General features: G+C 33.6%; 1 long non-coding RNA gene across 1 annotated transcript in view; it reads left to right on the plus strand.

Annotated features, from left to right (window-relative positions):
* Window positions 1–17,092, plus strand: part of LOC150088724 (uncharacterized) — a 43,808-nt gene extending 26,716 nt beyond the window's left edge. Inside the window, exon 3 of the long non-coding RNA XR_016546805.1 lies at window positions 17,020–17,092. This is a non-coding gene — a long non-coding RNA (uncharacterized LOC150088724). The remainder of the gene's footprint in view (window positions 1–17,019) is intronic.
* Window positions 17,093–17,488: the final 396 nt, after the last annotated feature.

Raw genomic sequence — 17,488 nt, forward strand, 5'->3', positions numbered from 1 at the left:
ATAAGATATGAAATTTTTGATAATTTTATTGTCTATTTCATTCAGTTCATTTTATTAAAATTTTAAAATAAAAAATAATTTTAATTTAAATTTAATAAACAAGTAACATTAATTATTACATACTCGTTAAATTTTCTGCTTCAAATATTTAACTTTTTGGGCCTCAACAGTTGCAAATCTTTGGATCATTTGATCCAGATCTAAATTTTTGGTGATGGTATATGCAATTGATAAGGTTGCAACCCATTGAACTGATTTTGTGTCAGCCTAGAAAAAGGTAAGGTTTTGATTAACTTTGAAAAAGCTTCTTTCAGAGCTGGCCACTGATAATGGAAACATTATAAAAATTCTCAGTGTCATGAAAAGATATGCCAGTGATTCCATTAAACTGTGTAAGCATGTGAATTGCAAGATTTTCAGTGAGAATAACTCCTCTGAAATGGTTTTGCAAATGTTTTAATTCTTTTATGAATCAATGACAGAAATGTCTTTCTGATTACCATCTATACACAGTACTTCTAAATCTATATTGGAATTGATCATTATGCTTTATCAATTCAGACCGGTCTTTCAATCACTGTATTGCGCTGTCTAAAAATGTTGAAAAAGTTTATCCTAAAATTTTCCTTCTCTTTCACATTCTGACTCCGTCTTGTGTTCATTATCAGATATTCTTTTTCTGCAGTGAATTCTTGTTAGTTCAAATTCAGGTGTAGTTTCCAATTCAATTGCCAACTTTTTTACATCATCTAGAAAGCATTTAAATTTAACATCTGATTTGATTGATCCTGAACGCAGGGAGAGAGAGCATGTACATATTCAAATTGACCTCTTTAGTGGGCTTTGCTTATGTTTATTTGGCTCAAAATGTACCAAACAATTAGGCAGCAGGTAAAATTGCTTTAAGTTTATTTCAACAGTCAAAATTCAGATCCTAATTTCCTATATAGGATTCCTTTTTTATACTGTTCATTTGTTTCTTGCTGATTGAGAGAATTTTTTTTTCTGTTACTCTTTGAATGTATGGTGCCCTGAGCCAATGCCACATTGGCTTGTCTCGTAAGCTACCCCTGATGTAATGTAAGCTATAAATAAACAAAAGTCACCAGTTTATTTCTGCAAGGACTCAGATACTGAAACCTCATTTTTCTTAAAGAAAGAACTGATTTTCGGTTGTTTTTTATTTGCTTGTAATCGTGTCCACTACATTATTTAAAACATGGACAATATCTTGAAGAAGTCCAATAATGATAACATAAATGTAGGAAGGACTTGCTATGACAGACATCTGACAAACCACAAATTAAAATTTTTAAATCTTCCCCAAAGTGGGACTATGACTTTTTGAATCGTAGTCAAGGGGACAAATTGGAATATGAATGCTGATTATTTCTGATATTCATGGGTTAAATGACAATAGTTTGAAAAGTCACAGTCCCACTTTGAAGAAGATTTTAAAAATTTTTATTCTTGGTTTGTCAGATATCTGCCATTGCAAGCTCTTCTCACATTTATGTTATTGGTATCGGATTTAGTTGAGATCTTTTGTCTGTGCTTATTGTTTTAATAATGCGGTTCATATGTTTAAATTATTGTTTTAACTAACCATTAGTAAATTAAGTACAGTCCTGAATACAAATAAGGTCTTGGAATAGGTAAATACATAAGTAAATATTGTTCTTATTTATCCCGAGTTTGAACAGGACTTCAGAATATATCCATTGTAAAAATTAAATTTTGCCAACACAAACTACATACATTATTGGACTGTAGTTTTGCAAGCACAAACCAATAATTAACCAATAAGTCCAATAATTATGACTTCATAATCAATTTATAGTATAAAATATGCTTTGGAAATAATGTATGACTTTATAGTCAATTTGAAAGGCATTAAGCAGCAAAGAATGCTTTCATTGAAAATAAAAATAGAGTAAAAATTCTCCAGCTGTAAACAGGAAGAATTTCTTTCCCATCCCCCCAACTTGTAGTGTCTGACACCTGAATACATTTGAAGAAAAACAATATTCACAACAAAGAATTGATCTTCAGCCAATCTGCATGATTCTAAATGCATTTTTAAAAGCATGCTGGTACTAATATTGTTCAAAACAAAGAAACTGAAAGCAACCATATGATTGTTATATTCCATGAAAGTCATGTGCACAGCAAATTTTAAATCTACTTCAATAAATAAATGATAATCTATATGCATATTTTAAATGCGCATAAAAAAAATAAATAAATAAACATGACTGAAATACAGAAGAAAAGAAATTTGATAGTATAAACCAGAGCTGTGATGCTCAATATGTTCTACATTGATCTCAATATTTATAAAAGAATAAGAGCAGTTTACCTCAATATGATATGTAGAACACTTCCGTATGACACTCTCCAGAAATTAAAATGAAAACATTAATGCAAAATAATTAAAATAAATTGAAAACAATTAAAAAATCAATTGAACACAATTAAAAATTAATTACAAAAAGTTTAACGTAAATATGAAAAACAGTTTTCCTTCCTGAAGCTGACAATGCTTTTCAACCATATGTCATGATCACAGGAATGAAAATTACTGCATATGTGTGAGCATGCTTCTTAAATAGAGATTATTAGTCTTCGTGCATGTGCGTAAAAGACCATGAATCGGAGATTAGATATGGTCGGCAAATGTTAAGAGAATTCTCATGTAATTTAATTTCGACTGTTTCTGAAATTAATAGTTTTGTATAATCACGCTGGACACTAAGTATTTTGTCCTCAATGAATAAAAATGTGTTTTTCATTAATGGCATGAAAGGCTAATTCTGATGCTGCTAAACAAGAAGCACGAACTGAGGACCCGTGCTGTTTAACCCAAAAATTCAAAGGAAACCATGTGGATCCTTGGTAAGACGAGTCACAGTCACTGCAACAAATGTTGTATACCAGGTCATTTATCTGTGTTGTGGAAGAGGAAAGAACTGAGCGATTGTTCAGTATAGCATGTAATTTCCGTATTTGTGTACAAAGTATACTTTGTATACCCTTGAAGCCAACTATATCACCTTTTGAGACAAAGTATACAAACAAATTTTTGGTTTGCCAATGGGATTAAGTCTAAGTGGCTTAATATCGGAAGTCTATATCTCAACGATTGAATGTATACATTTGATGCCTTTTCTACCCTGTATCACATACTATGGGAGGTATTTAGATGATGTTCTTGTTATTACTGATAGTAGCACTATCCAAGACATTTTACATTCATTTAATAATATTGATCCTGGACTCAATTTTACATTGGAAAGGGAAAATGCGAATACTAAGTCATTAAATTTTCTAAATTTCACACTTACTCAGGACACGAATAAAATCCAATTTAACATCTATCGTAAACCAACAAACACCGGTATACGTCTGCATTATAACAGCTATTCACCCGTTCACCTACAACAGGTCTATTATCTTTAATAAATTTCTCAGTGCCTATAAATATTCAATGAATGCTTTAGGCTTAGAAATACAGATATTAACCAGCAAATTCTTAAACAGGGTTACTCCCTTGTGACTATAAACTGAATTAGGGTATAAGCTAAGGATAGGATACAAAAAAAATACACCAACCAACAATATTAGTATCAAAAAATACTTTATTTCTCATACATTGAACAGTAGCACAAACCACTTAACAGATTCTTTAAAGATACCGAGTTTAACATTGTGGCCAGACCAATATAGAAATTACACACTATACTAAACAATTGCTCAGTTCTTTCCTCTTTCACAACACAGATAAATGACCTGGTATACAACATTTCTTGGGGTGATTGTGACTCATCTTTCCAAGGATCCACGCGGTCTCCTTTTAATTTTCGGGTTAAACAGCATGCATCCTCAGTTTGTGAGGATGCATGCTCATTCAGCAGTGTTAGAATTAGCCTTTTATGCTATTAATGAAACACACATTTTTATTCAACAAAGCCAAAATTCTTAGTGTTTAGCATAATTATACAAAACTATTAATTTCAGAAACCGTCAAAATTAAACTACACGAGAATTCTATTGACATTCGCCGGCCATATCTAATCTCTGATTCGTGGTCTTTTATGCACATGTGCGAAGACTAATAATCTCTATTTAAGATGTATGCGCACTCATATGCGGTAATTTTCATTCCTGTGATCACAACACATGGTCGAAAAGCATTGTCAGCTTCAGGAAGGAAAATCGTTTTTAATATTTATGTTAAACTTTTTGTAATTAATTTTTAATTGTGTTCAATTGATTTTTCAATTATTTTTATTTTGCGTTAATGCTTTATTCATTTTAATTTCTGGAGGGTGTCATGTGGAAGTGTTCTATGTGTCATATTGAGGTAAACTTCTCAGAAAGCTGTAAAAGTCATCTTGAACATTATAACAGTTATGGAAACCTCATTTCAGAAAACATATCAGCTTGCTTAATAGGAGTACAAAGGAGAGCTATGAAACTAGCCATGGGCACAAAGAGATGTTCTTACATTACCAGTTGTGTAAGTTGCAAAGTTTAAAAATTTGGCATCTGTGTGGGGCTCTGATTGAGATATTTAAGGGCTTAAAAGGGGGTGAGCAAACTTAATTTATTCTACATTTAGTCTTCCTAGGTCAAGAAAAAAAAAGGACATAGATTCAAATTAATGAAAGATAATTATAGACTGATTATAAAAAAAAATCTACTTTTAGTCAGAGTAATCAACTATTGGAACAGGTTACCATTTAGCTTTGTAATCAGAGAACTTGTAAATTTAAAGAAAGATTAGATAAATGTTTGGAAGAAATAGTAAGATGTCAAACTAGAAAGCACTTTTTCTTTTTTGACAGTAGTTCCTACATAAGCTTTTATTATTATTATTATTAGCTATATGGTGCAAGGAAGCCTGAGGCTTATGCTCACCAGCCAAAGAAAAATTCCCGAGTTACCCTAAGAGAGAGAGAGAGAAAGAGAGAAAAAGAGAGAGAAGAGAAAAATGATGATATCTAGCTCAGGACCCTGGGTGTGCCAAGCCCATACTCACCTCTGTTGCCTTGTTCTGCCATTGTTCAATGTTTTGCCATTTTAATACTAATATTAATTATCCAGAATCTATCTGTATATGCATATAATAAGTGCAGAAGCCTGAAAGTAGGGTGCATGAAATCTGCCTACAAGTTATGAATTGAATATCCTCAGTCAAAAATGTTGTCTGTGCATTTGAATTGATGCAAAAAAAAACAGTTAGACCTCTTAATATTTTTATAGAATTTAATATCCACTTTGTAACTTTATTGTGCATTTCTATATAGACTTAATATTATTTGCAATTTCCAGCAATTATGAGTGGCTCGTTTATTGAAAATCACATATGTGGTGGAAAGGGCAAGGGAAGTAACCATCGAAACAATTTTTCGTATTTCTGCTTTAACTGATTTATTCCCTGTTTTCAGTTTTCCAGGCATCGCATACTGAGCCTCTTAAGTATACTTCTTATGTAAGATACACCTGTCCAGATTTAGATCTGACTACGGCTGAGCCCTATTCCTCGTAAGTGAATTTGGGAATGTTCCCATTACAAAAAAAAAAAAAGTGCTGTTTGATCTTTGTGGTGGTGGTTAGTGGTCAAACTATGCATGTACATTTTTGTTCTTTATTTAGGATGGTGAAAGGGCCCATCTTTCTTAAGTCACTTCACTCTAACAAACTGCACATATTAGATTTTTTGCAGCTTTCTTTTATTCTCTTTGTTATGGACAGGACAAGAAATTTTAATATTTAATTTTTACTTATGAGATGTTAATAAATACACATTCAGTAAGTGATGATTTAAAAAGTATCCAGTAGTTAAATTGTATGTGGAATTATCTTTATAAAAAGAGATGTTTTTTTTGTTTGTGTCATAACAAAAAATACAAACAAAACTAAATTCATAAATGGATTGAGTTACCATAGGAATTTTTAGTTACTTAATGTCTCATAAATAAGCAATTTCAAGGTTTTTATGTTGATTTAAAAAAAAATTTTTTTTTGGCATACAGCAGACTCGATTTACCGGGATCAGATTAACCGGGACACTTCAAGACTCCAAATTAAAAAAAAAAATTCAACCAGAAATCTTATATAAAATTCAAGTAATAAATATAAAGGTATAAACAGATGTTTTGCAAGTTGTAAATAAGCGACAAGAAGCGGCATTATAAGTCTTCATTGGGAGATTAGTGTACCTATATCTTGCAACCCCCTCACTGTCTTCACATCCGCTGCTCAAAAAAAAAAAAAAAAAAAAAACCCCAAATGTTTAGTCTGTTTTTTAGCGTGTCGTCTATTGTGTTCTGCGCACCGCAAAAGGACAAATTTTTTTTATAGTAACTTTTTTTTTTTTTCTGTTTAGAAATCGCGAAAATGATGGGCAAACGCAAGAGTTGTGCTTTCAATTAAACAAAAACTTGAAATTGTTCAAAAGTTTGAAAACGGTGCATCCATTAAATTTCTAAAGAACCATTATAATGTTGGTGACCAAACCATACACGACATTGTAAAAATTAAAGGGAAGCATTGTATTGGACATGCGAGGTAAGTTTTTTTGTTTTTTATCTCTCGCCATACTTTTTACGTAGGTTGCTGTTGAACTTTTTTCGATACAGCAAGTTGCCGACTTACATAGCTTCGGACTTAACTTACGTTATATATATATTTTTTAATAAGACAGAAGATTTCAGTGAGGGGGACACACATTTCACCATAATAACATAAAAACCCACAGAATTTCAGCTATCAGTATTATTGCAAATGCAATAAGATCGAGTTTACTACCCATTTATAATGAATTGCACTAAAGAAAAACCCAATAAACCGGAAGTGCAAATTGTTTTTATTGTTTTTTGGTGACTGCCAGAAATGTGCTTTAGTGAAATGTGTAGCTCGCTTGAGGTGATAATAGTGAGTTTTTGCCCCCTGTGAAATTCTTTTCAGAAAATTTTATTTTGGTTGTTATCATGGTGCCGACTAAGAGAATAAGTGACAGCGGTACTAGTAAAGTATAGTCTAAGAAACCAGCAGTCGAAACCATAGAAAAATATGCCATATAAGTACCTGTAAATAAAATAATATGAATTATGTTATGTAAAAAGTATTTAGTGATGCATTCATGATGATTTTGGCATTTTCTTCAGGAGTCAGCCACCAAAACCAAGGTAAATGCAACAAAAAGTAAAAGCCTCTGTTTCGAACACGAGGCATTAGCATTAGTAGAGGCATATGATGCAAGAAAGCAAGATTATGCAGTATCAGCCAAAAAAAAAAAAAACCCTCCCATTTCATCCCTCCATTCGTTCCAAATTCCTGTCCAGCTCAGCCTTAAATTTATTTAGGCTATTAGCTTCAACAAAAGATGGAAGCCTATTCCACCAATCAACTACCCGCTGGCTAAAGGCAAATTTCCGCACATCTATTCTACAATTATCTTTCCTCAATTTGAAACTGTGCCCCCTCAGGCTCGTAATCTGAGCAAGACGAAGAATCCCATCAGCATTCAGCTTGCTCAACCCATTCAAGGCCTTATACACCTTAATCAGATCACTTCACAGGCGCCTACCCTCCAGGCACTGCAATTTGCAGAACTTAAGCCTTTCTTGGTAAGAGCACCCCTTTGTTCCCCCCCTACCAATCTTGTTGCCCTTCTTTGTACTCGTTCTAGCAACTTTACATCCTTCCTAAAATGGGGCTTCCAGACCTGTACACAGTACTATAGGTGGGCCTGACCATTGCCTTGTATAACAGGATTATCACCTCCCTGTCCCTGCTAGCAAAATTCCTATATATTATTGACAAGACTCCATGACCTGCCCTGGCAATCCATCTGCACTGCTCAGCAAACTTCATATTTGGCTGCCCCCAAATCTTTTACAATTACCCCCAGATCTTACAATTACCCCCAGATCTTTTCCACTTCCCTGAGTGTAGTACCACCCAGTTAGTACGTTTCTCTTCGGTTATTGCAACCCATATGCAGTACTTTGCATTTGTCAATGTTAAACTCCAGTTGCCACTTCTCAGCCCATTTACCCAACTTATCTAGATCCAGTTGGAGTAGCATACTGTCATTACTGTCATTAACAACCCTGCCAACCTTTGTATCATCTGCAAACTTGCACATTAAACCTGATATACTTTCATCAATATCATTGATAAATATACAAAACAGCAATGGGTCCAACACCGAACCCTGGGGAACTCCACTAATAACATTTGTCCGTGAAGAGCAGTGTCCATTGATTACCACTCTCTGTTTTCTCCCATTCAACCATCCCTTTAGACTTGTCCCTTAGAAATTGGGGAAAGTCGGACACTCCATCATCGGTCTACCTGCAGCTTTATTCAGCACACCGAGCTGAACATTCTGACTTCGCGCCAGTTTACAAAGACGGTTCGAAGTCGGAATCATATGTAGGATCTGCTGCTGTCTTTACAGACAGCACTACATCGGAGCAGATTCCCTCTGAGTGCAGCCTATTTACTGCAGAGCTGCATGCTATAGAGTTAGACTTGGATCACATTAGTAAATGCCAATACCAACGGTTCATTTTATATTCCGACTCCCTTAGCGTGTTACAGGCTTTAATATCTGTGAGATATAATCCTCATCCAGTTCTGTCTAGTATTCAGCAGAAGATTCACTTTCTCCATGAACGTGAATATGATATCCGCTTCTGCTGGATTCCCAGCCACATTGGGATTAGGGGAAATGATTTGCCTGACACAGCAGCCAAATCAGCAATTCCCAGTAATAATCGCTGCCTGTCAGTCCCCTATACAGACTACAGGCAAGTAATACACATAAAGATACACTCCCAATGGCAAGATTCATGGAATAGACAGACTGCGAATAAATTATATCGTATAAAGCCTGTAATTGAACCATGGCAGTCTAGTCTGTGCAGGAATCGTAAGGAGGAAGTTGTTCTTGCCCCGACCCGCATAGGACATAGTCATTTGGCTCATTCGTTTTTGCTGTGGGCTGTGATGACCCTCCTATGTGTGAGTCCTGTGGCAAAATTTTAACTATCAGACACATTTTAATTGATTGTCCAGATTTTAGTAATATCCATTTTACCGCTTTTAATCATCTGACTGAGCCGTATACACTCAGTCAGATTTTATCTGACAATGGCCATGTGTCTGCTATTTTTAGCTTTTATAAATCAATAAAGGTTTTTACTTTTATTTAATATTTACTTGTTATAGTTATTTCTTTATTGGTTTATCTTTTTGCATTTTATACCTTTGTTATTTTATATTTTGACATAGTGATCTAAGTAATTAGGTCAGTGAAACAAAAATTTTTATATATCACCTGGTTGTGGCGCATTATAGCCTTAGTCGCTAATGCGCCAATAAAACCCAATCAACAACAACCACCATCCCTTTATCTATTGTAGCAGCTTTCCCTTGATGCCATACCTCTCCAATTTGTACAGCAGTCTTCCATGTGCAACAGTATCAAAAGCTTTCCTGAAATCCAAGTATATGATATCAAAATTATTTTTGGCATTCAGTTCCTTTGTGACCACATCATAGTAACCAGTCAAATTGGTCAGACAAGACCTCCCTTTGACAAACCCATGCTGTGTCTTAACTATTACTGCAGTCTTGTCTAGGTGATCCTGCAATGGAATCACCCGTTAAATTCTTTAATGAGTGATTCCATTATTATCTCCGGAACACAAGTTAAACTAACAGGTCTTAGTTACTTGTGTAACCTTTTGAACCTCCTTTGTGAATTGGTGATACATTTGTACACCTCCAGTCCATGGGGACCTCCCCTGAGTCCAAGAAAGCTCTCATAATTATGGCTAAGGGTTTGCTTACTTCCTTTGCTGCCTCCTTTAATATAACTGGATAGACCCTGTCCACCCCAGGTGCCTTCCTTATGTTTAACTTCAACAATTTCTCCTACACTTCGCTCTTAATTATTACAAAATCACTTAGCTCCCTGTTAGCATTTGATAAGCTTCTGGCACTCCCCTCATTGAATAACTCCTAATGTAGGAATGTAGATGCAAAATACTCATTCAGTTTATCAGCTACCTGAGCATAATCATCAATAGTCAACCCATCTATGTTAAGTGGTCCAATCTGATTCATCCCTTTCCTTCTAAAGTTTACATAAGTAAAGAACTCTTTGCTGTTTTTCTTTGCATCCTTTGCCAAAGATTTCTCATAATCTGCCTTTGCCTGCATAACTGCCTTTGTGATGTGATTACAGACTAGTTTATACCTGCCATAGGCTTCTGTATTGCCTGATACTTTATATGCATCCCATACATTCTTCTTCTCTGCCACTAGCCTCATTAATTCATCTGACATCCATTTAGGCCTAAACCTTGAACAGTATTTCTTAGTTGGAATGAAAAGCCTAGTAGCCTCCAAAATTAAGTCCCCGAAGGCTTCCCATTTAGAAATCACTGTTGGTAACATCATCAGTTGATTCTACTGTACAGAATTTAAAAACTGTCTGAGACCTCTGTAGTCACCGTTATGAAAGCAAAAGCCCTTCCCTTTAGCCTTGATGGTAGTTACATCCTTAAATAATACCCACATCAATAAATTGTGATCACTGTCGCCCAGTGGTTTCTTTATCTGCAGATTCTTAATGCATGAAGAATCACTACTGATAATCAGATCAAGAGTATTACTCCTTCTGGTTGCCTCTCGAACATGTTGCTGTAGAAAACAGTCATCCAATATACTCAGTACATGGTATTTACAGATTTAAAGCAAGAGTATATAAGTGCTGATGTATATCTCGCGGCTGACCCTACAGAGGTGGAGATAAAAAATAAAAACAAGAGAAAAAGTACAGGAAATAATATATAAGTAAATAAAATTTCAAAGATAAAATAAAATAACAAAATAAGTCAAATAAAATGTCAGTGGGTCTTAGTGGTACTTACTAATGTGTCATGCCAAGGCTGGAATGTAGACCGTGTGGTGTATACCAACATGCTGTGTGTGTTAAGAGGAAAGAAAGCATTTACCACTAGGTACAATGGAGTATAAAAGTGGTGAGTTGAAGTGACCTCATGTGATAGAATGAATAAAAAAGTAGAAGTATGATTAGGTGAGAATGAAAATTAAACAAATGTATTATGCCACCCAGGATAGTGTAGAAAATTTAACTGGCAAAGTTGCGTAATACAGACTCTGTACTTTGTGTAAGGCAAAAACAGCAATTATAGTAGAAAAATAGCATCTTGATATTTCTTTCGAAACCTAATCACTCACAAGAAGGAAAGATATAAGAGTATTAGGAAAGAGGATAGATGCATGAGTAAGAGTGACAAAGGTTGTGCTCGGGCAGTTCAGGGTTGCAATTCCCATTCCTGTATTAGGATCCTGAACATAGATCTGGAAGTATGCTACATGTGTTTAAGTCAGTTGTGCTATGAATGGTAATAAATACCGTTTGAAATATACATTTATAGTTAAAACCTTTAAAGTGTAAGGAGTAAAATTATTAAGATAAGATTATAAAGTAAAAATAAAAGAAAAAGAAAGTAAAAAGAAGTTAAAAATGAAAAATTAAAAAAAATATATATTTAACTACCCCAGTAAGTTAGCCAATTGGTAGGCACAAGTTTTTCAGACTGTGAGACACCAAAGAGGCTAAGGGGTATCTTCTGTACATATATACACAGCCTGATAGGAGAGGCAGCCTGCTTCATATTGTACTTTTTATATCTATAGGGTAGCTGATTAATTTTTTGTAATATAAAATATGGAATGCTTTATTTAAATGAAAATGGAGGTAGCTTTTAGGAAACATGTTATCCAGTAGTTTGTTGTAGAGACATTTTATATTAAAGGTGACTAGATTGTGGTTGTTACATATAGTTGCTATTCTAATACACTGTGAAAGAATGATGTTGGCATATATTTTCTTTGCGATGTTGGAATGCCAGTGTGTGAAGTTGACTACTTTGAAGTTGAAGGTATTATGTTTATTATAGATATTAATGGTAGTCTGGGAGCTATTGAGGTCAATATCTAAGTCTAGATAATTTGAAGAAAGGTTATTGCACAAATCATAACCATGAATTAAGACTAAGTATTCTTCTATAGTTTCGTAAACCCTTGCATACACCCTTTTAAGTTATTTAGGCACATTTTCCTAACTTTCTCATCCTGCTCATTTGAAACGTTGCTACTCTCAGAACAATTTGCCATCATCGGCTGTTGTGGCATCAAATGAAAATTCCTGAGGTGTGTGCAAGCATTACTCTGACCCACATCATCAAATGAACACAGATCTGTGTTCATTTGATCTGTGTTCTTCGAATGAACACAGATCAATATTATCTTCCCCCCAAATAGCAGTTTCCCTGAACTCTTACAGTACCTTCAATGATACTGGCAAAATTCCTTGCACCACCTTTGTTCAAATTAATACCATCTCTACAAAATACATTCCTTCCTGCCACACTGATAAAAAAAAATCTTCACCCCTAGAGTCTTGCAGATTCCCTCAAGTCTCAAGTTAATCCATAAGGCTTTCAGCATATAATCCTGCCTATCTTGTCTAGGCAGAACTGCAGACACGCACATTGTAATCTAACTTGTGGCATTTTTTTCAGCATGGTCTTATATTTATCCAACAAATGGTCAGGTTGTGTTCATTTAATAGTAACATGCAAGACATCACTTAGTTATGCTAAGTAATAACTAGGGATGTCCACCCTTTCCCTGCAGCATGCTTCATATCATGTTGAAAGTGCATTGCATACCACCTAGGAGCATATCCATAAGCTACCGAAATCAATAACCCTTCTCCTACTACTGATTTCTGTTACCAAATTTTTTTGCCAACTATATTAAAGGAGTTATTCTATATGTTAAATGCTTATAATAAAAAAATTAAACAATTTTATGTTTATAAAATAAATTTAATATTGGTTAACTAATAAATATTTATACTTACAGAATGAGGAGCTTGCTAACAGCTTATGCTTGTTAAATTACTGCATTTAAAGTAAATATGAATGTGTTCCTGTCATGTTGAATTCCAGGTTACAACTTTAGCTATAAAAAGTGGAACATAAACTACTGATTTTTTTTTTTTTTTTTTTAACTCACATCAGTAGGTGTGCCACTAATGAGCTTATGCTTGGCATGTGTGTCACAGGGTTGGCCACCCTTGCAATATCCAGTCTGATATAAAAAAAAAAAAAAAAAAAAAAATTAAATAATAATAATAATAATAAACTGTTTATACCTAGCATACATTCTGACCATAAGACAGGGGAATTTTAGGAAAATTTTCCAGGAAACAAGTATGCCTTATGGTCTGGCAAATACGGTAATAATATGATTTTTTTTTTTTTTTTTTTTTTTGCAAGTGATTATATTATTCTGAAAGTTTTTTTGTTAAACAATGATCTTTTTGTGTGATAAAATAAAGTTTAATTCTTTCAACGTATGATAGAAAGAAAATGGAGTTAGATAAAAGTCAAGTCTGTGCTTCTGCATGGAATACTGTAAAAGGATGCTAATATATTGTCTCTGTGATGGTTTTGTGATTTCACCATTTGTCACTCATTTTGGAGATGCCTCAATTCAATTCCTGTTGGTGACTGGAAGAATTCTTAAAGGTCACTTCCGCTGGGTGAGGGGGGAATGTAGATAGCCAATCTCAGGCAGAGGGAGTAAGATTTCTCCCCAGATTTTCAGCTTATGAACACACTAATAGAAACATAATCCAGAACCAACTATACCAAGAATAATGGAGGAAGGAGTATCCAAAAAGTTTAAAAACATTGTCATATAACATGATTTTTGGTCTTGAAGTCCAACAGAATTTTATCCTTGTCTTTTTTTTTTTTTTTTTTGAAGAGGAGAGAAAAAAGTTGTTTGGTCTGGTTAGCCCCCCCCCCCCCACCAATAGTGCAATGTAAATAACAAGATATCACTTTATCCCTGTTCAAATGTATGACAGAGCAACTAAGTGTAAGTACCGATTTTTAAATTTAAATAATACCAAGCTTTTGAATTTTACTTTATAATAAAGTAAGATTATATGCTGAATGTATATACTGTTGACATTTAAACTTATTTGTACTTGATCAATGCAGTATTGTATATATTCACAATCATACCATTGTAGGTTTATACACCTGTATTTAAAATAATACTGCATCTGAATTAACAACTGGTTATATATAAAGTGCAAAAATATAAAACACTCAGTACCTTTCAACTTTGTGCTGAAAGGTACTGGGTGCTTTGTAGAAAAACATATTACATATTAATTGATTAAAAATTATTACATATTAAAACACCCATATTTTATAATTTAATTATGTACAATATTAATGCTCTCACTCATGTTAAACAATCAACATACTGAACTTAAAAAAATCTTAAAGCATGTTATTGTGTTGTTATTGCATTTATGTGATGTTATTTCAAGAGAAATTTCATGAACTTTTAAAAATCTGTATTCACAATGCACATCTTGTGATCTACTTGTTACAAGGCACACTGAATACTCTTTGCCAGAATTATAGTAATAGCACAGTCATGAGTGAAAAGTCAATTTGTTATGAGAAACTTGAAGTTGTTGCTGGGCCAAAAGTTCAAAAAAGGCCTGTGCTGGTGTATCAATGTCTTTGATACACCAACTTTTTTAAATTTAGTTTAAATATCACCAAAAAAAGCTGCAAACTGTGAATTTTTGGGCAGTTGAGCAAGTCAATATTATAAAACATCTATTGCTGATGATCTTTCTTGTACATATAGCCAAGCAGCAGTGAACAGCTAGTCATCATTTGGCATCTGTAGATGCATGGTATTATCAGCAGTTCATTATTGGCTCTTCACACTTAGGCATAAGCTGCACACAGAAAATGCAATTTAGAAATTCAGGTAAATTAGATGCCACCTGTCCTGAGGCATTAAACATAAAGGACAGTCAAATGGGCAAGTAGTTTGAATGGATAAGTTGCATTCTGAATTAATTATAGAAAAGCAGAACATTTATGTATTGCAAATCGTTACAAGGAAAACTGTTTATACAATTTCAAAAATTGTACTGCAGTGTATCATGTCCAAATTTGATAAATGATGACAATATTAATATTATTTAGAATTTCTGCTATCCTTCATTACTCAGAAACAAAGAGAGCAATTTGTTGTTCGTGCAAAAAAACAAAAAAAGTAATAAATTGGTTTAAAATCATAAAATTATTTATTTGGAATGGCTGGCTGCATCATCAGACCTCTACCAAATGGAAAATATTTTATCAACTATGAACTGCATGCTGTCAAAATCATTAGTACATTCAGTTCCGGGATTACAAAAAAAAAAAAAAAAAAAAAAAAATTAATAATAAAAATAAGTTTTTATGGAAAAACTTAGAGAAATCTTTATGTAAAAATTAGTTAAATGGTTGTCGAAAAGAATTTGTTTTCAGTAGTAAAGGTAAAAGTTGTAGTCATTATTAATGCTTTTTCTAAATAGTTTTATACTTTCAATAAAATACTGTTTGGTAACTTTTTTGCTAATTTTTTCCTTGATGAAGTGAGCGCATTTGATACACATAACTAAACTGAAAAAAGGGTGGGTATTTAAATATATAATAATCAGTTTAGCCATTCATTTTTAATATATTTTTATGTAGAATAAAGCTGAAATGATATTGGATACTCCATATTTTTGTACCCTACTCTATTCACCACACTACATTACCTAATTTACTCAGATACCATCACATTTGGAAAAATATGAGTTTTAATGAACAAATAAAAAAAAAAAGGTGTAGGCCCATCTTTGTCCCAAAAGATAGCATTGATCTGGCATGGTAGACTTGCAGTACCCCATAAGAGGGTGCTACAAGGCTTCCATTTTTCTTTTAGCTGCACCCTAATCCAATATTTCCAGTTCTTCCCAAAGGTGCTTGGTTAGCTTCAGGTTTTGTCTGTGGGCTGACCAGATGATTTATCAGTCATGTTTTCTTCAAACAAGGATTTTATACTGCTTACTGTATGGGATTCAGCAGTGTATACACTTCTACAAAATAATGGGCACCACTGTTGTACTATTGCCGCCATTGACAGGAAATGAGCACAATGGAATTATCCAAGATCTCAATCTGTGACTAGACATTGATAGTTTTTGGCATTAACAATTACTGGTCTGAATCTTAAGTGTAAGAAGCAGCCCACACCATGACCCTGCTTACTCAAGACTTCATTGTGGACATGATACATTGCAGTAAGTGACATTCCCTATGCATTCTCCACACTGAGTTGTCTATTTTTATCAATGTTGATGCATGGTAAAGCTAGTCACAATAGAACCTGGTTTCCAGTGTTCCATGGCCCAAGAATGATGAGATACAAACCACTCTAAATGGTGTCTGATGCTCATTGATGTGACGTGATACTTCTGACCAGCTCTGCCATGATATGCAGTTCCCTAAAAACTGGATTTACTTATAGATATACCTGTAAACATCTGGAGATTCAACATAAGGTTTTTCAAGGAAATTGCTCCATTCACTTTCTTCAAGGTTCTGTGATCCTTATCCATCATTTTTTTTTTTTTTTTTTTTTAACACGCTCCTTTCTTCCATCTTTTCACTACATCAGCATGATTGACTTTGGCAAGATTCAAACATAGATATTTAAGTCTCTTTGAAGCCCCTTAAATTCCTTACCACAGCTATTCTACTTATTTGTGATATCTCTGCTATTTCTTGCACACTTTTAAACCTGTTCCTGCTTTGCATAGATCCATTGGCTGTTATTGGGAGGGATTTAAAAATATGTTTGGTAGGATATATGTATATATTAGGTATTTTGCATATAAAGTTTGCTGCGTTATGTATTTATATATAAGGAAAGAAATTTAAAATATGCAAGGAAAGAAATTTAAAGTTTCAAATTAAATTCTCTTTTGTAATATATGAATTTTACTTGCAGATTCTGAATGTATATTAATAATTTATTTCTAATATCTTCCAGTGTTCGGTGATGTTTCAGCTCATCCAGTGGCTTGATGTGTAAGCAAAAGGTTGCTGAATATTTTTAAATCAGGACAAAACACACCTGGTAAAAAAAAATTTCCAATTATAAAGTTTTTTATCTGTGATCTAAGAAGAATATTGTTATAGTAAAGAAATAACAAACATGGTATTTTTTATCATGCCTGCATTTCGTGCCTTTGTAAACCTCATTGTGGTATTTGATGAACATGATTGTTTGCATGATATGTTAAATTTTTTTTATACTGACCAATATAAATTAATTTTTTACAATGAAAATGAAACAAATGTGCAAGGATAGAAGAGAAATGTATAAAATAACATAAAAATTTCACTATTTTTGTCAGATATTATCTTGTATATTAAAAAACAGCAAGAAATGAAAGCAATAGAGTCTTAGGCAGTTATCATAGGAGAGGTTATAAAAAATAAAAAATCTTTAATTTTTG

This window comes from Mastigoproctus giganteus, chromosome 3 (genome assembly GCF_048544385.1).
Source record: "Mastigoproctus giganteus isolate SK-2022 chromosome 3, ASM4854438v1, whole genome shotgun sequence".
Classification (NCBI taxonomy): Eukaryota; Metazoa; Arthropoda; class Arachnida; order Uropygi; family Thelyphonidae; genus Mastigoproctus; species Mastigoproctus giganteus.